The following is a 19,372-nucleotide window of genomic DNA, read 5'->3' on the forward strand; positions in this document are numbered from 1 at the left end:
AAGAAAAGGTAACACTCGAGTTACAAAACTAGTTGTATGTTTTTAGTCATAAACACGCACAACTAGATTTTTCCTTATTTGCCTCTGAGGTATCTGAATATTCATGTCATTGAAAGGCATGGCACACTGACTGATGGTCTTGGCTTTCTTTTTTTAGCCTTGTGCTGTTTAAAATTGTGATTTTTGTGCTAGTGTGCAGGAGCACGCAGGTGACATGAAGTGATCGAACTCATAGCAGCTATATATCTGAATGGGTTGGTGAGTGTCACCTGAGCCCCCCCGTATTTCATACTGGGATTATCACTGGTTGGTCGCTGTTTGCCTGAGGATTAAAACATCGTGCCTTACAAGCCTTTAAAGCTGTCGACAACAGGTCTATTTATGAATGAGCAGTCAAAGTGAAACTAGGCTTATGTAATGTCATTCTGTGCTGTTTTACTGGCCAGTTTGTACATCTGTCTTGCATAAAAGGGGACATAAACTGTAAATCTGCTTGACCCCCCCACCCTGTAACCACTTTCAAATTCAACCCTGTTGAAGTAAATTCCCATGCATATCCAACCCCTCATAATCCCATGATATAAAAGCTTGACTGTAACAAAGCAAAAGAGTATCTTATTGTCTTTCATTTTTTTTCCTATTGAGGGAAAGAGAAGAGCCCTGCCTTTGCAAGACGTGAATGCTAACAGCTTTGCTCCCGGCATATTTGTGTAAAAGAGTGAGAAAATAGCTAGGGAGGACTTTGAAGGTATCATTCACACTGCCTAACAAAGGAAACAAACTGCAATGTTCATTTTGTGACGAAAAGATTAATGGCACTAAGAATGGGATTGTTTTTAGATCGAAACATGAAAAAAAAAACCCCACATCAGACGATATTAGTTGTACCATCAAACCAAGTTTATATACTTAAACTATATAGGCTTTGTAAATGATAATCGCCTTAAAACAAGGACGGGGGGTACTCACCCATGCATAACTGATCAGAAGCTATTAACGATGGCTGTCATTAAAATTCGCTTCATCTGATGTCACATTTTACGGCTGTGATATCTGGAATATTGTGTGCGTAGGGACATGCTTGCTGCTGGCTGCCGGCAGCCTGGTTGGGTGTGTGCAGGCATCAGTTGCGAGTGTCTCGCCTGTCTAAGGTCATCTCATCAAAAGCCATGGGCTCAGTCAGAGCCGGGGGCCGTGCTGGCTCAATCCATAAGTGATTTTTTTTGTGTTTGTGTGGGTGACAGGTGGTGTGAGGAAAACTCGATAACCCTGAAAAATATGTTGATATCATGTAACAAAAGATTTTACAGCCTGTATAGCCATATTATTTTACTTGTTCATTCACTGCAATAAATGTCAGTTTGAGCTGCAATAATTTACAGAAAGATCTGCATGAAATGCAATGAATGCCTCATTTAATTGCTTTATTTTTAGTAATGAATATCCATCTTTTTTGCAGTTAATCCAAAACATTTAATCTAATCACTGTATTCTTATTCTAAAATGATCTTTCACAAAGCATTTACTATAATTGCCAAGGTCTTTGCCATCAATGATTAAGTTTGTAAAATGGGAAAGAAATCATCTGCACCATCTCTCAGCTATGAAATGAAAAGCAATGTTTTATTTAGCAAAATGAAGAGTAAACAGTGGTTCAGACTACACAGAAAACCATTAAAATCATGTATCTTAAAGTGTTTTAAAATAAAGATAAGTTGACACCAATTAAGGCACTGCACTGCAGAGGCTTCTGCTTCAAGGTGGGGCTGTATAAAGTGTGAAAAAGTGTGTTTACTGAAAAGCAAAGACTAGACATTAAAAAAACAGACCCTAAAATCAATGGGCAGTCTCATTCTAATACAGTGCTACAATGTGACAGGGCATGAACCCAGCTGGGCTTGTAACCGAGCCAAGATTCATTGGTATTCCTCTGGGGTTACTGCTAGGTAAAAGATATCAATAGATGCACATGGTCTTGGTACGTGACTCTGACATGACTTACTGTGTGGGGTCCTATAATTTATTTTGTTTCCAGCATGTGGCTGTTTTTATCCTTTGGGGCAAGACTGTTACACCTTTAACTTATTCCCACATATGGCTCTTGCAGTGGTGACATAACAAAAATAGTCACATTGTCAAACCGATGGCAGGCTAACTGACAGTCCGATCGGGGCAGGCGGGGAGAATGAAATGATTAGGGAGAAAGAAGAAAGTGGGAAATTTTTAAGGCGGAACGGGCTGAAATGTTGACAGGATGGGACGGGGGAGGGGACTGATTGACAGTGTTATAGCTGCGCAACAAGCTGGCATGCCCCTTTTTTTTCTCCTCCACCCATCTGTTCGCAAGGATTACTCATAGAGACGGGTGGACAGGAGGAGAGAGGAAGCTGGAGGAAGAGGGCAGGGAGGAGAGGAGATCCATCATCGCAACCTGCGATAACTGAATTCAAACCACTTTTCCATGACTTCTTTTCAGTTAAATAAACTGCTGCGATAATGACTCACTGTTAAAATTATGGCTCACTGCAATATAGTAGAGGGCTCTCATGGGACTATTGAGGTAACAATGATAGTGCCGGAAGGTGGAAACACTGTAGTGATGTGTTATGTAATTGCTGAGTGTGCTCTACTTACTAAGACTATTGCTCCCCAGAATGCTGTATAGCAGTGGCCTGTTGGCTGTGCCACTCACAAGCCATTATATTTGCTGCTCAGTATTTATTTATTTATTTTTGTATTTATTAATTTTTTTCCTGTCTTGCAATGCAGATTTACGTTCCTAAGTGGACCTCAGTATTTGCTCAGTATTACAAAAGCAATCAGAATTCTTTCCAGCCTTCTAACATTTATACATTACTACTTGATAATGACTGTAAAACTCCCTGCACTGTTAATCTGAATGTGTTAATTCGCATCAATGCACCACGCTCCTGTCTGTTTGTGTGTCCTCTGCATGTGCACTGGAGTGTGCTGATTATCAGGTGAGCAGCAGATGATGCCAGGACATGTGGCTGCTATTTATCCAGTCATAAACAATCCCCTGTGTTCAAACAGTTGCTGAGTAATTACACTAACCCGTGCTGGCCTTTTAGGCTGTGGATTTATGGGGACTTTGGCTGTTTTTATTATGTGACCTTAAGGATTTTCCATGTTTACACTTGAATCTGTTCCCAAAAAACCTTTTATAGCACGTGTCTGACCTGTGAATGTCTCAGATAACCATACTACTCTAAACAAAATCAAACTTAAATGATCTGTTATAATAATTTTCATGTCTTGCACTCGAGTAGCTTTACATGATTCACAGTTTCACAGTTCAAAACAATTGTCGAAAATAGAGCACTTCAGCTACTTTCACACTCCTTTTAAACCAGCTGTCTTCTGATTGGCTTCCCCATTGTAAACAAAAGGGTTGACCAGGGTTATGGGTGGTGCTGTGTCCCAGAGATAACCATATTAGGGATATCTACTCTTACTGACAGCATACAGAGCCAAGAGTAGAAAAGTCTAAAACTGAGCGTTTCGAGCTTGAGCTTTTGGCCCATAGAGTTTACTCGCACATAGGCTAATGGGGTTGTCGTAGCTATTCAGAGGTTACAGCGTCCACAAGGTTTATTCTAGTGTTCTCGGTTTTCTTACTTGTACTTGCTGAGTGTACAGGGAGTGCAGAATTATTAGGCAAATGAGTGTTTTGTCCACATCATTCTCTTCATGTATGTTGTCTCACTCCAAGCTGTATAGGCTCGAAAGCCTACTACCAATTAAACATATTAGGTGATGTGCATCTCTGTAATGAGAAGGGGTGTGGTCTAATGACATCAACACCCTATATCAGGTGTGCATAATTATTAGGCAACGTCCTTTCCTTTGGCAAAATGGGTCAAAAGAAGGACTTGACAGGCTCAGAAAAGTCAAAAATAGTGAGATATCTTGCAGAGGGATGCAGCAGTCTCAAAATTGCAAAGCTTCTGAAGCGTGATCATCGAACAATCAAGCGTTTCATTCAAAATAGTCAACAGGGTCGCAAGAAGCGTGTGGAAAAACCAAGGCGCAAAATAACTGCCCATGAACTGAGAAAAGTCAAGCGTGCAGCTGCCAAGATGCCACTTGCCACCAGTTTGGCCATATTTCAGAGCTGCAACATCACTGGAGTGCCCAAAAGCACAAGGTGTGCAATACTCAGAGACATGGCCAAGGTAAGAAAGGCTGAAAGACGACCACCACTGAACAAGACACACAAGCTGAAACGTCAAGACTGGGCCAAGAAATATCTCAAGACTGGTTTTTCTAAGGTTTTATGGACTGATGAAATGAGAGTGAGTCTTGATGGGCCAGATGGATGGGCCCGTGGCTGGATTGGTAATGGGCAGAGAGCTCCAGTCCGACTCAGACGCCAGCAAGGTGGAGGTGGAGTACTGGTTTGGGCTGGTATCATCAAAGATGAGCTTGTGGGGCCTTTTCGGGTTGAGGATGGAGTCAAGCTCAACTCCCAGTCCTACTGCCAGTTTCTGGAAGACACCTTCTTCAAGCAGTGGTACAGGAAGAAGTCTGCATCCTTCAAGAAAAACATGATTTTCATGCAGGACAATGCTCCATCACACGCGTCCAAGTACTCCACAGCGTGGCTGGCAAGAAAGGGTATAAAAGAAGAAAAACTAATGACATGGCCTCCTTGTTCACCTGATCTGAACCCCATTGAGAACCTGTGGTCCATCATCAAATGTGAGATTTACAAGGAGGGGAAAACAGTACACCTCTCTGAACAGTGTCTGGGAGGCTGTGGTTGCTGCTGCACGCAATGTTGATGGTGAACAGATCAAAACACTGACAGAATCCATGGATGGCAGGCTTTTGAGTGTCCTTGCAAAGAAAGGTGGCTATATTGGTCGCTGATTTGTTTTTGTTTTGTTTTTGAATGTCAGAAATGTATATTTGTGAATGTGGAGATGTTATATTGGTTTCACTGGTAAAAATAAATAATTGAAATGGGTATATATTTGTTTTTTGTTAAGTTGCCTAATAATTATGCACAGTAATAGTCACCTGCACACACAGATATCCCCCTAAAATAGCTAAAACTAAAAACAAACTAAAAACTACTTCCAAAAACATTCAGCTTTGATATTAATGAGTTTTTTGGGTTCATTGAGAACATGGTTGTTGTTCAATAATAAAATTATTCCTCAAAAATACAACTTGCCTAATAATTCTGCACTCCCTGTATACACTGCAGATACAAACAGGGCAGAGCCAAGACTGCAAAGGGTATCAGTCACTGCCAGCTGTGAGTCATGCTCAACACTCAGCACTTTTCATCTATGCTAACTGACCTTTTTATTTGAAGTACAGCCAGGGATTGAGCCGCTTATAAAGTTCATAAAATGATCTGTCATGTGTATGTACAAATTATATTTGAAGGTCTGTTAGAGTCATACATTCGAGTAATATATACGTCTGTCAGAAAGGAAAAAAATATGTATTTAGCGTATAATTGCAACCAAGTGGAGTTTATGGCTTTGCAAAAACTGCAGTAGCTCCTTGAAGTGATACTAACCGTAACACAATGGGAGCATATTACTAAGACGAAAATATAAAAAGAAATGCCAACTGAAAAAAAGCACTAGAACAGACATGCCATCAGCAAAAACTGGGGCTGGGGTATTCGAAGAAGAAGCTGGCTGACACATTCAGTAACATCATTGTGCACACGTAGCATGTAGCTGCAGTAGCATTACAAGTGAATCAGAGCAAAGCATAAGCACTTTTTATAGTCACTGAACCTGGGTGACCCTCTTCTTCTACTCTATAGGTAGAAGCATTATTCTCTCAGTTATACACATAAACAATTAGAATAACTGAGGAAATTTAAAATCAACATTTCAAAAGATGTTTCACAATTGTTAAGAAAATGATGTGAACAAGCAGCCACTTGCTCAACCTGTTCTCAGAGAAGAGTAACACAAACAGATTTTTGAATCACACAGAAGAAGAATGGGTCAGCATCCCGAGGATGTCACATGTCACTCACATTGGAATAACCGGAACCAACCATCATTCAGAATCACAATTTCATCATATATATAGAACTCGTTCAGACTGCTGTCTCCTCTCATGCTGCCATATCATCAACTACATAATGACATAATCTTAGCTACCCATTAATGGCTTAAACCTCTCCCTATATAATGATTTTTTACATCTCTATGCTACTTTTAAATTCAATAATATATCACTCATTAAAGAGAGAACAATGTAAATTGGCACATCGTGGAGAAAATGTAGTCAAGCAGTCAAAATATACTCAGAAGCAATCTCTGACTCACCTCCGAGGATTTATTCTCAGCTGCTGTTTGTCTTCAACGGATATTTCAACCTGAAAAAACAAGACGAAAATGACTATAAATAAGGAGTTTACCTCAGATTAGAAATACTATAAATAATTAACGTCTAAGCATTCATGGGGAATGACGCTGACTCCTTTGACATTATGTAGCAAGGGTGCTTTTACTGCATAATATTTGGCAAAGAAATTATAAGTCTATTTAAAGTCTATCACAGCTTCCATTTATGCCAACTCAGACCAGAAACCTAATCAGCATCATGTTAGAGGGAAGGATTTGGAGTTAAAAGACGTGTTCACTGCTCTCAAAAAAGACCTTGGATTTCAAAAAGACTCAGAAGCTTCAATTAACTAAATACACTTGGCAAACGCTTATTTAGACCTCTTTGATTCATTCATTGCACAAGGCCAGTGTTACCCACCAGCACTACATAAATACGTGGGCACCTCCACTTATCTCTCCAGGGAAAACCCAGTAAATGACTGCATATTGCTGAACACAAGGACCTCAATCAATAACCAAAATCTCTCCTGTCATTTTTATTACTTTTATCTCCAGTAGGGACACACGCACAAATGAAAGGTTACCCACCACCATACACGCACTTGCAGCGACCTCTGCTTCCCCCAAACGGGCGTCCCTTCGTGACCGTGAATGCATTATCATAATCTCCTGAGAGATACTCCATTCATCTCATATTAGCAAAACAAATGTGACAGACAAAGGACGGTGGCACATTTGGACTTGAAGCCATTAAAACTGTAGTTAGCTCAGATGGGAAAGATGGTGAGTCATGCAATAAAGCGAGGTTGAGCTGTTTGAATTTACTAGAGGATGTAAAAAGATGAGAAAGGGTTCTTGATCTATTACTTAGATGCTATCACTTAGAGGAAGAACCTGGATGTTCCAGCCTAAGCCCAAAATGTGATCTGAAGGAAGTAAACAATAAAAAAAGGAAGGCAGTTTGTTGTTGTATAACCTCACCTTATAATTAAACAAACCCTGCATCGATTTCATCTTAATGAAGACGACTGAAAGTGCATTGATTTAAATGTGTCAGGATAAGCTGAATGAATTTTTCATTGTGAACTGATCTGGTCCGATTTGAACTGAGCTGCATTGATCTTATCTCAGCTGAGTTGAAACAAATTGAACTGAGACAAAAGGGGGCACAGATCAGGGAAAGAGGAAGAAACAGTGTGAGATGTTAATGAATGGAGGCAGGAATGTAGCAAGACTTATAAAAAAAAAGGCAGAGCGAGGACGATGAGGGGGAAAGAGTGCTTTAAGAGAAAGAGAAGAAGAACAAACATTAAAAAATGAAGAGAGAGCGGGAATCAGAACCATCCATTTTTAATCGGCAAATCTAAAAGCGCTTCATCATCTTAGCGCAAGGAGGGGGATGGAGAGAGATACACATATAGTATAAAAGGAGAGGAGAGGAGAGCTGGGAGGTGCTACAAGAGCAAAGCTAGCAGAGCTGACCCCATGCTCTAGCAGGTTGCCATGGAGACAAAAAAGAGACATGCAGAGAAGAATAAAGAATACAGTTTCCCTTTCAAGAAAACACTTAAACATATGGGGACCAAACCAAACTATAGTAAAACTTTGGGGGTGCATGTAGGTTTGTGTTCAAACAGTCAACTTAGCATAAAGTAAATCTGGTTTCAATAGCTTCATAAATTGGGTGTAAAAACAGTGATTATTTGTGAGACCTGGGTTAAGGAGATGGATGGATAGATGGATGGCTCCTTTCAGTGTGGAGCCAGCTGACATACATAGCCAAAACATAAGATCAACTTGGCTCAAACAGAAACGCGATTGCTTGTAAAGGTAAAAAAAAACCAAACAAACAAAAGAAAAAAATAGAAATAGAAAATTCAATAGAACATTAAATAAATCAGAACCTGTAATTTAGAATAGTTTGTTAAAAGAGGTTTCAATATCACCTGTCAACAAGAAAAGAAAACCCCCCAAAAAGCAGAAACTAGAAGATCCTTGTCAGAGCAGCAGATGTACTAGTTAGAAATATTTGAACAGAATTAAGACAAAAAAGTTGAATTAACATCTCAGTACATAAAACAGGGATTTCTAAATTTTCAAATGTTTAACCAGCTGCTAGCAGTCTTCCTTTTCCATCGTTTCCACCAAAATCCGTAGCCAAAGAATATATAACCGCATCAGTAATTTCAATGCACCATTTGCTTTTCCTTTCACATGAATGAGCGATCCCACGATGCTGGGTTGAGTTTTTTGTTTTCTTAAACACATCACCAGCTGCTAACATCTCATCCTCGCATACCTTTGTAGCCTGGTTTTACTCAACAGAGTGATTTTACCTCAAGTGGTGTAACAAGTTTGTTGTTTCCACCTTTAGCAGTAACAGTTTTCTTGAATATTTTGAAATGTACTGTGCTTTGTTTGAGGTTATTGACCAAATTCCCTTTTCCTTACTCCTGTAAGAAAAATCTGTATTTTTCACATTCACATTGTTGTTTATCTTTTAATTTCTGTGATTTGCCAAAATTTATTTTCTCCAGGTGCTTCACTGACTTCATTTTAAACAAATGGGAATTATTTTAAAACCCAGGACAAGAGACAAGTTACCTCACACACAGAACAAAGTCTTAAGTAAACATTTTCACTTCACCTTGAGAAGAATTCATGAAGTAGAAACAGATCTGATCTCAAAGAAACTAAAATAACTCTGTGACAACAGTATGTATGTGAACTGTAAGCTCTGATGATGAAGGCCACTGTTTCTCTACGTATGTGCTTACACCAACTAAACTGTGATCACCATTCTGGATTATTAAAGTCATATATGTGCCAAGGCCTGGTGAAATACCGCTTTGATTTATTATCTAGCTCCTGTTTCAATTAGCCTTCTGAGTTTATGAATCCACCGGGAGCCAGTAAACTGCAAGCATCTAAATGTATCGGTGTGTGGATTTTTCATCCTGTGATAGAATAACTGACCCCAGGCATGAATAGAAATTGTGAGTGTGGGCTGTAATCCCTTAGGCCAAGGGGGCCAGAGCAATCAGCGATGGTGGCAGCTGCCTGAAAAGCACACTTAACACATGCCCTGACTGCCTGGCCTCATAACTCCCTACCTTTAAAGTAGTGAAATATTGTGTCCAGACAAGTGTACCATCAAGTCTTACTCGCTTGCATTTGATCTCCACACACCATCTGACTTGAAGCCAGAGTGGGAGCAGCAAATACAGGCTTTCGGTCCCACAACAACAATAAGAAAGAGTTGCAGCTATTTGCGACCATGTTTTGGTTTCATTGTGAAATGAGAAGAAAAAAAACAACAAAAAACGAGTGCTTCCATTGGATGTAGCACCCGAACAGTGACAAATGTCTATCTATAGATGCTTTTTTTGTGCACTTTTTCAGACATACCATCTGTGCGTAATGACATTTGCTGTGATTGTTTACTACCGTGATTGTGCCCATGCACATCAGTCTACATGTTCCTTTAGAGACAGAAAATGACAAATGACCTTATTAAGATGCTAGCCTGGTTGGGTTCAGTGGACCGATTCATAGTGTTGTATAGATGTATAGCTCCCTTGGGCAAAGAGAAATTAAAACTGTATTTGATTTTTTTTTTTAAGCAAATCCCACCATTAATACAAGTACTGTAGTTTAAATGTTGAAGATACCACCAGTTCCTGTCAGGCTGAACCTCTTTCAGTTTACAGCTTATGCAGTCCAGACAGATGGAAATTATATAATGGTATTTCTTATGATCCGGATACATTAAAAAAGGCCACAAGTCAGTGTCAGTTTGACCATTCAGACTGCTTTTGAAGCCTCCCCCACAACGATTTAAACCCATACATTCCCTTGTAATGGTTGTGTGTGTGCTAGAGACACAGACTGAAAGGGAGGGTTGGTTACCATGACTGTTCTAAGGGGTTTTTAATTTTAACAGTCTGTGAGCATCCTTCAGATGACAGACAGCACACATAGTCCAGTCCCACACAGAAAAGGGCCGCCAAAGAGGAGCTGGTTTTAATCAGCGAGATTTATAACCTCCCGCAAGTTTATTTCTTCCTTCAGAGGTTAAAGAGGCAGTTCTCCCATCTGTGCTTTTCCCACTCGACACCGCACAGCGCACACAATGGAGTCATCAAGAATGTCAAACATACACACAGAGATGGAGGAGAAAGAAAGATAAATCAAGATTAAAGAACAGCAGGAAGCAGCTTTTTAGTTTCATTGGCTGATTCTCTACTGAGCTTTCTGCAGCTGGGTGATGCATACTGTAAAAAAAGAAATCCAGGTATGAGCTCTCTGGGGATTGATCCAATCAACAAACTCATCTCGAAGTCCCAGCAGAAGGATGAAAGCACGAGTGAAGCAGGGAGGGAGTAAAAACGTGTTTGGAGCAGCAGAAGAAGAAACAGGCCGACTGTAGGGAAAGAAATGATGTGCAAGATGAGCCAATGAGCCAAAACTGGTGTAGATGAAATACTCTGACTCTGATTTAACAGTCAAGTCACAGTAAGAGGGTTGTGAGTGTCTGGATTCCTGCAGGCTTTATATGGAAATGCTCATTTGGGCTGTAAAACTTAATTCAACATAAACATGCACTCCTACCCCTAAAGCTTTAACATTTTACTTCCTTCACAGGCCACAGATCTATGCAATTAAGCACCTTGTTTGAGTTTACTATTCAGTGACACTCCACAAGAGATAACAGCTGCTCTATCAATCTGACAAGAATCTTATGATGTCCTAAATTAACTATTATTACAGATTTCAATAACAAACTTAGAACATGAAAGCAAAGACCACACTGCAAAAATCTTTATCTACAGGAGTTTTTAGACTGCAGGAATTTTTTCATAATCCATGTTATTGTTGAGGGATTTGCCTTTTTTGGTGTGAAACTGAAGAACTACATTTGTTGTGGTCTTTTATGGTCTAGCAGGCTAAGTGCTCTCCCAGCACAGTCGACACTTAAGTGCTTACACTAAGTGTTCTAACCAAGCGGCAACATCGGGGCTGAATGAAACCGACATGGTGGTTTGTTTATTTGTCACTTAAAACTGACTTCACATAAACTAATCTTTTCTGTTAAAAGGCCCAAATTTATTTATGAAAAATAAATGTGGTTATAGCGTTGTACAAAATATAGTTTTCATCTCTCAATCTAAATTTCCTTTCATGACAACTTTTTATTTTTCAGCTACATATGTCTTATATAAGTTATGCATTATTTTTGATGGGCATGTCTGTGCTGACCACTGTTTGTCTACTACAGTAGGTGTCCATTCAACCAAACTGATCTGTCAATGAGCCGTAGGTTTGAGTACCAACTTAAATGGTAAATGGGCTGGTACTTATATAACACCTTTGTTCTCAAATTGAGACCAAAAAAGCACTTCCTAATAAAAGTCTCATTTGCACAGACTCACACATGGATGCATCGGGCTCAATTGAACATTCAGTAAGAATACTTCAACATGTAGATGGAAGAAGTCGATGGATCGATCTACCAACCTTGGTAGATGATCCACTGCCATTCCTAAAGTACCGTTTCACACTAAATCAGCTGGTTCCAAACCTCAGAGCACACCGGGGTTAGAGGAATAAAGACAGCGAGGGGATGTGTGGTCACTCCTGTGACATGTTGAAACCAAACAAACACGTGGGTCAATGGTGGCGGTGGCAAACCAAAGACTGAAATGTCAGGTGTGGTTACACTTTTCAAAACTCAGTGCAGAAAATGCTTTCTTTAACATCTTTATTGCAGAATGTAAAGCTGGATATGGCAACGCATCCAACCTGAAGAAAACCCTGGTAAAACCCAAAATACAACTAAAAGCTGAGTGTACTGGATTTGAAGCTAAATTCATTCACACGCATGCTAACTTCAGTCTACCTGTTCTCTAGCATAGATCAAGCTGAGCCCCTATCATAAACAAACATGTTATGTCAGATAGTATGTCTGAAACCTTAACATTTAACTCTAATCGGTAATCAAATACCATGTAAAATTATAACATATTATCACTGTAAGAGTCATGTCAACATCACAGACATTTTTCAGGCAGTTTCCTTTGAAAGTACTAGTACCAGATTTTGTTACTTTTATATTTAAAACAAATTCCACACCAAATCCTTCTGTGCTGTTACTTTCTGGAGCATTTTGGATCTGCTGTTTCATTCATTGTATCAAAAATACTATTTAAGAAGTCAGTGCTCCGCTTTCTGGTCAGTTAAATATTTGTATTATTTTATCCACGTCTGCACTAATTAGCAAGTATCTTTATCTGCGCATCTTGCTAACCAAGTTGGTTATATCCACTCCAAATACGGTTAGTTCACACTCAACAAATTGCAATATTAGAGCTTCAAAACAGCACTCCACACCCATCTTTTATATCTTTTACAGTATATGGGTCACATACATGTATAAATAACCTTAAACCACCATTTAAAAAAACTTGTGTAAACGTTAACAAAAGGCTGAAAATTTGAACAACAGCTCTTAATGTAGGGCTTAAAAAACACACAAACACAAGAGTACTGGGTTGACAGTGAAGTTGGGGCTATTAAGCCTGCATGCAACTAAAGAAATAGAACACCATTTTCACTGGCATACCAACAAATGACCAGCTTTAATCAATTCAGCATACATTAGAGCTAATATATAATGATATATTGAAGGTTATATAGTTCTTGGGGTAGGCCCCACTACACAAACACAGCCTTCATCACAAGTAAAACAGCGCAGTAAAAGAGCTGCACATTTGTATTGAAAGAGACCTTTTAGTCACCCTTTCTGGTGAATGAGGCACAGGTCTAAACCAGTACTGGACATTGTGAGAACAATTTGGTTTTAAAATATCTTGAATATGCATTACAGTATGACTGCTATAAAAAACTAGGCCGCACAGAGCTTTAACTAGTGTCGCCATAGAGAGTGTCAAACAGAGTAGCATATGAAAACTTAACAGAGTAGGATGCAACACGTCAGAAACATGCTGAAAAAAGTCCATACAGCCAGAACCCCGGAGACCCTCTTAACGAAAGCAACAACACAAAAGGGATGTAAGGAAAAGCAAAGATGGAGACAGATGTAGAACTAAGCAATGAGAGTGAAAACGAGTGGAGGACACTGAGAAACAGAACGGTGGAAATGAGAGTGTGAGGAACAAAAGGCTTGTTTAAAAAAGGGTGAGCAAACAGCAGAGGTATATGGCCCTATAGGACACCTTGGAGACATCTAATATTGACTGCACGTCTTCCACCTCACACAGAAAAAGGCAGAAGAAGAACAGATGAGGATTGAGGCCTCCTAATATTAGTAACAGAAGTGGAGAGGGATTTCTCTAAGTGATCTCATTAATTTAGAACTCCTCAAATACAAAAAAAAAAGTTCTCAGGCTTAAAGCTGTGATGAGGAAGTGAGAAGCTCATACAAAGGCTTTCTGTGTCAGCGAAGTGCAGATCTGCCTGGCAGTGTGCTGTAACCAAGAGATTAAAGCAAATGGGATATCACTTTTTCCCTTTGGTTTAAGACAGGCACCGCATGAAGACTGATGCTTGATTGTAGCTTTATCAGACTAAGAAGCACATTTCTCCCTCTCCTGTCAGTCTTACTCCAGACACACAAACACCTTGGAGGAACAGCCATCCTGCACAGGAGACTCTAGCTCCTGTTTATTAGTGTGTTTATTAGGATGTGCTTACTGAAAGCACAGCAGGTGTGGTATTCATACATGTGCCCTAGCATTATGTTATGAATGATTTTTCTAGTTAAAAATAAAAATATTAAGCACCTATTTTTTAACCTATTCTTTTCCATTTATGTTACATAGTCAGTGTAATGAGGCAATGTTAAAAAGGATTATGTTCAGGGACTAAATACCCGTGGCTAAGTGCTTTAAAAGGCCACTTCAGGGATCTGAACAGTGACTAAATAAGATTTGAAAACACTCAATCAAGCTGTGGCTCAGCTATTAATTAATTGTTTATTTAAGATATCAGCCCAGCCTATATCTTATTGGAACGATAATGTCCTTTAAAAAGTCGATATGCCAGCCAGGCCTCATGAACGTTTGTGAAATACTCACAAAGAGAATTCTATGTGGATTTTTTTTTGCATGTTTGTTTACAATTTTTAAATTTTTAATGCAATACAGGACATATTTTATGTTAGGTACATTTAAAAAGTATGTGACAGGCATTTTATTTTAAATGAACCTTCAATATTTTTGTAAAGGTAATCAACTCATATGTGGAGTTCCTCAGGGCTCCGTGCTGGAACCTATTCTGTTTTTAATATATATTTTTCCTTTAAGATAATACAGCAGTTTCCTGATGTAAAAAGATTTATCTTATCATCTTTTTGCTGACAACATTCAGCTAAACCACTCATTTAAGCCTTCTGAAGTTAATAAGCTCTCCGCTCTGATTGACTGTTTAACCAACATTAAACAATGGTTGAACAACAACTGCTTACAGCTAAACCCAGACAAAACAGAAACTTTGATTATTGCACCAGACAGCGCAATACCTGATATTAAACAGTGACTGGGTGATTTAGGTTCCTCACAGAAGCATAACCTTAGAAAGCTAGGTGTTATTTTTGATAAAGCTTTTTCTTTGGAGGAACATTTAAATCAGATATTAAGAACCTGTTTTTCTCAATTGAGGAACATTTCAAAACTTAGATCCATCGTGTCAACAAGTGGACTTGAGATGATAATCCATGCTTTTATCTCTACAAGACTCGACTACTGTAACATTCTGTTCACTTGTCTAAACAAGAAAGGGCTAGCTCATCTACAGGTTGTTCAAAAGTCTGCAGTGAGGCTACTGGCCCGTTCGAACAAGGGAGCTCACATGACCCCTGTTTTAAAGTCGCTACACTGGCTACCAATCAGATTTAGGTTTGTCTTTCTGTGAACCCCTCTTTCCGGGGAAAGCTCTAAAATGTGTACTTGAGCTCCATATCACTCTCACTGAACAAGAACAAAGCAGGGGGATATCTAAGCAGCAGCAGAGCTTTGCCATAAATGCATTAACATGTTTGTCTGTTTTTCTTCTGCATTTCGAAGTGCTATATTTGTTTATTGGCCTTGGGGTCAAATAAATCTCAGTTGCCGCTCGCAAGGCTTTCAGTTCTGTGGCTCTCGGCTTTGTTAATGTGACAACGTTGTCTGGGATAACAAAGGAAGGCTAATGTGCAAATTTGCCTGAGGCCTTCCTATTATCTGACAGCCATGAGTCATGCCCTCACCTGTGCAGAAAATTATGACGCTTGGTATAACTTATTTGGATGCTTTCATGGTTCAGTGATACAGTGATGCTGTTGTTTCCTTGCTGCAGTGTGCAGGACCACTGTTGCATGAACTGGACACAGATGATTCCATACAGTGCATACACTTGGCTCACACACACACTGCAAACCTCCTTTATTTGGTTCCTACCTTTGCCTTGATTTTGATTAAACAAATTCTTAATCAAACAACATTGATCTAAAGTCAAATTCTAGCACACAAAATAAACCAGACAGCAAACATCAGTCTGAGACCTACAAACCTATCAAAGATTGGCAGGTTTGAAACAGGCTAATATCACACTTCTGCCATCATTTGAATAAAGCTGTTAAGGTATTTTGATACATTTGTGACACTGTAGATAATAGACTGTGTCTGTGTCCCAGTAGCCTCATTCTTTGACACCAATCCCAGTACTATTGGGGACTTGCTATATCTATCTTTTAACACCTTTCCATGGCTTATGGAGGAGATTTAAAGATTTCATGTGTTGTTTCTTTCACTTCTCCAAACCTCTTATCATTCCTCATAAGACTAGCAAAAACCTCGTTTTGGGCCAGGTCTACAAATCTGTCCATTCCAGCAAATCATCAGCACTGTGACTATAAAAGGCAGCTGTGCTGCTAAAAAAAGCAAATGGTCCAGTAAAATGGAAACATGGGCATAGTAGGAGTAATGACAAGTCACAAGCACGATTAACACCATTGTTGAACTGTGTCGAGCTAGGCATGGTTTAATAATATTCATGACTTGTATTCTCAGTATTCTATAGTGTAGTTTGTTTTTGTATTTCACCATGGCCACACATCACGGCTGACTGGTTAGGGTGACATTTTAGGGCTGTTAAATTAAGTAACTTCAGACTGGATACTATGCCACAAAAAAGTAGTTATATCAATAAAGTAGCAAATGGTTTACTGACATTTATGTAAAGATGCCAGTTTTTACATAGTGATGAATCCACGCAAGCAAAGTGCACTTAGTCTGTTAAGCATTTTAGCATCTTTGAGCACACTGCTTTGGATTTACATTGGAAAATTTGTGTGAAACAGTTGATGAAAACTTTAAAAAGTATTAGTACTATTTGAGCACAATTACTTAAATAATACTGCCACACTGCAGTAATTCAAATAACCCCTCATTACAACCAAGGTATGCAGAATACTATAATTTTATTGTAACAGTTTGGGCCTGTTAGTACCAACTGAACATCTTTTAAATATCATACTTTGCCAATAGACAGAATAAAACATGGCCCTAGCTTCCTTGTCGGAAGAAAAGGAGCTATAGAAGTCTGTGTTGTCCTGTGAAAACACTTTCCTGATGAGTTTATGGGCTTAGTCACTTGTTTGGCCAAGATCAATAACACCAGGGAAAACTAGGACTACTGGACTTAGCAAAGTAGCAGACCCCAGCAGCATGCTGTCAGCACATCTCACATAACACACACACAAAGAAGCAGAGATTATTCAGTTCTGCCCACGGGGCTTCACTGCCTTGTTGGAGAGTGGAGCTGAGCCCATGGTAGGCGAGACAGCATGGACCCAGCTGTAAAAGAGAGGCTGTAGCTATCTCTATAGAATGACCCTAGTCAGCAGTTTAGTACTACTAAAAACAGATGCTGTCAGAACTAATGAGTGTAGCTCGCAGCATTGCAGCTCAGGGTTTACATTGGGACAGTCCACAACAGAATGCCTTCTATTTACTAGTTGTTTGTAATCCTGATATAATACTTTGTTCAAAAGAGAAATAACTAAAACAGTGTGTTGTGCAGGAAAGTCCTGCTTTCTCTTGCTCATTGCAATATGGTTGACAATGATAATAACAGCAGGAAAGATTTGGGCAATCAAAGACACACTGAGTTAACCCACTCTACTCAATGCAGTGTTAATGAGGTTGTGAAGGAAACATGGGGCAAAGTGTTCAGCTGCACTGATGCACTCCTGGTCCCTAACCCTAATCCCAGAATCAATACTCTTCATGTCTAGATGTGATTTGAATGCATCCGCAACTAATGTCCTGATACTTATGGATTTGTGATGCCAGGTCCACATCATCAAACAGAAGGGTGTTAATGAAAATGTCTACATACTAGTATGTGATTATATTTTGAAGTATTAAAAACTAAAAACAAAACAAACATATTCTCAGACAGAGAATAGCAGAACCACTACCCTAATGTGAGCCTGTATCCAGCTACCATTTCACAGAGAGGCAAACAACAGTATATCGCCACCACTTCAAAATGTGCCTCTATAACATGGACGATTGCAAGTGCAAGTGACAAGAGGGGAAAAGCACTCAATAATTCATTATTCAGTGCAGTGTCTTTTAGCCTGGCTTTGATTCACCCATAAGCAATGCTCCTAAGCAAGGAGATAAGATACATATTTGCATGTTTTTGCATTTCCTGGATGCTACAGTAATAGCTCCTAGGCTGTCTGCAGCATAAACCCCTATGTTGAAGTCAGGAACATTACAGGCTACATCATCATAAACCTGAGCCTACTAAAAACGCATGGCATGAGCTACTGCCTCTTCTCCTCAGAAGCTGCTCTCTGAGGCACAAAATAATTTTTATTTAGATATAACTGGAAATTGCACCTATGAAAATTCATGTCAAATGTGCACAGGAGGATCTGGTGACAGCCTCCAGGGATGGCAGAGGGCAGCCAATGTTTTTTTTGGGCTGTGTTAATTACCCTCTGCGCAGCCTTCCTGTTCTCAGTAGTGGGCCCTGAGTACCAACCACCCCTGAGCATGCTCTCCACTGAGGAGCGGTAGAAGGCAAGCAACAGCTTCTGATCCAGGTTATTCTTCCTCAGGACACAGAGGAAGTAGACCGTCTCTGATGTGCTGAGACACTATCCACTCAAAACACTTCATGACTACAGACATGAGGGCTATAGGTCTCATCAAGGCTGTCGTTTTGGTGATGGGAATGATAGTGGAGGCCTTCAGATAGGTGGAAACGGTGGAATAGCCTGGAGAGGATCCCTGCCAGTTGGTCTGCGCAGGCTTTAACCACAGCCCCAGCCTCTCACCATCCTCCTGACCTCATGTTTCTAGAGGAACCCTCTTTACTCAGGTTGAGTAAAGAGGGTGTTTAACTGCTCTGCGTTTGAGGCTGCTGTCAGGGGTTGGGGGGGGGCTCTGGCATTTGTAGTTGATTTGTAGTAGATGAGGGCCTGGTTGGCTCTCCTCACAGGGGTTGTTGTCTGTGAAGAAGCCTCTATCCTCGTCCTGATGACCTCCATGGCCTGTTTGATGCCCTGCCTCATGTTGGCTCTGGCAGTGCTGTACAGAGAACTGTATGATATCATAGATAAAGGGCCTACCTATTTGAAGCCCCATCCACCTGCCGTTCAAATCTTTGGTTTGTGAAAGGCAGCCAATGAAAAGAAAGTTGGCTGAGAGGAAGCGGGAAAGGGGGGCTTGTTTCAGACAGACGAACTGAGGAGTTCCATAAAGACCCAGTATGAAATCAGTATGGGTTATTTTAATGGCTATATGTATATATACATATATATGTGTATATATACATATATATGTGTGTGTATATATATATATACATACATACATATATACTACCGACCAATAACCTGCCTCAGTACTACATGGAAGCTCCTGTCAGGCATCATATCGGCTAAGATGAACAGGCACATGGGTCAATACATGAGTGGGACACAGAAAGGAATTGGCAAGAATACCAGAGGCGCAAAA

The 19,372-nt window shown here is 39.8% G+C and overlaps 1 protein-coding gene across 7 annotated transcripts in view; it reads right to left on the minus strand.

Moving 5' to 3' along the window:
• Positions 1 to 19,372, minus strand: part of nrcama (neuronal cell adhesion molecule a) — a 63,420-nt gene that overhangs the window by 30,459 nt on the left and 13,589 nt on the right. For all 7 annotated transcript variants that reach the window (XM_042217469.1, XM_042217458.1, XM_042217452.1 and 4 more), the window contains exon 2: positions 6,324 to 6,373. The gene's annotated coding sequence lies outside the window, so the exon portion shown is untranslated. The remainder of the gene's footprint in view (positions 1 to 6,323; positions 6,374 to 19,372) is intronic.

This window comes from Haplochromis burtoni, unplaced genomic scaffold (assembly GCF_018398535.1).
Source record: "Haplochromis burtoni strain Fernald_Lab_line unplaced genomic scaffold, NCSU_Asbu1 Contig_14, whole genome shotgun sequence".
NCBI lineage: Eukaryota > Metazoa > Chordata > Actinopteri > Cichliformes > Cichlidae > Haplochromis > Haplochromis burtoni.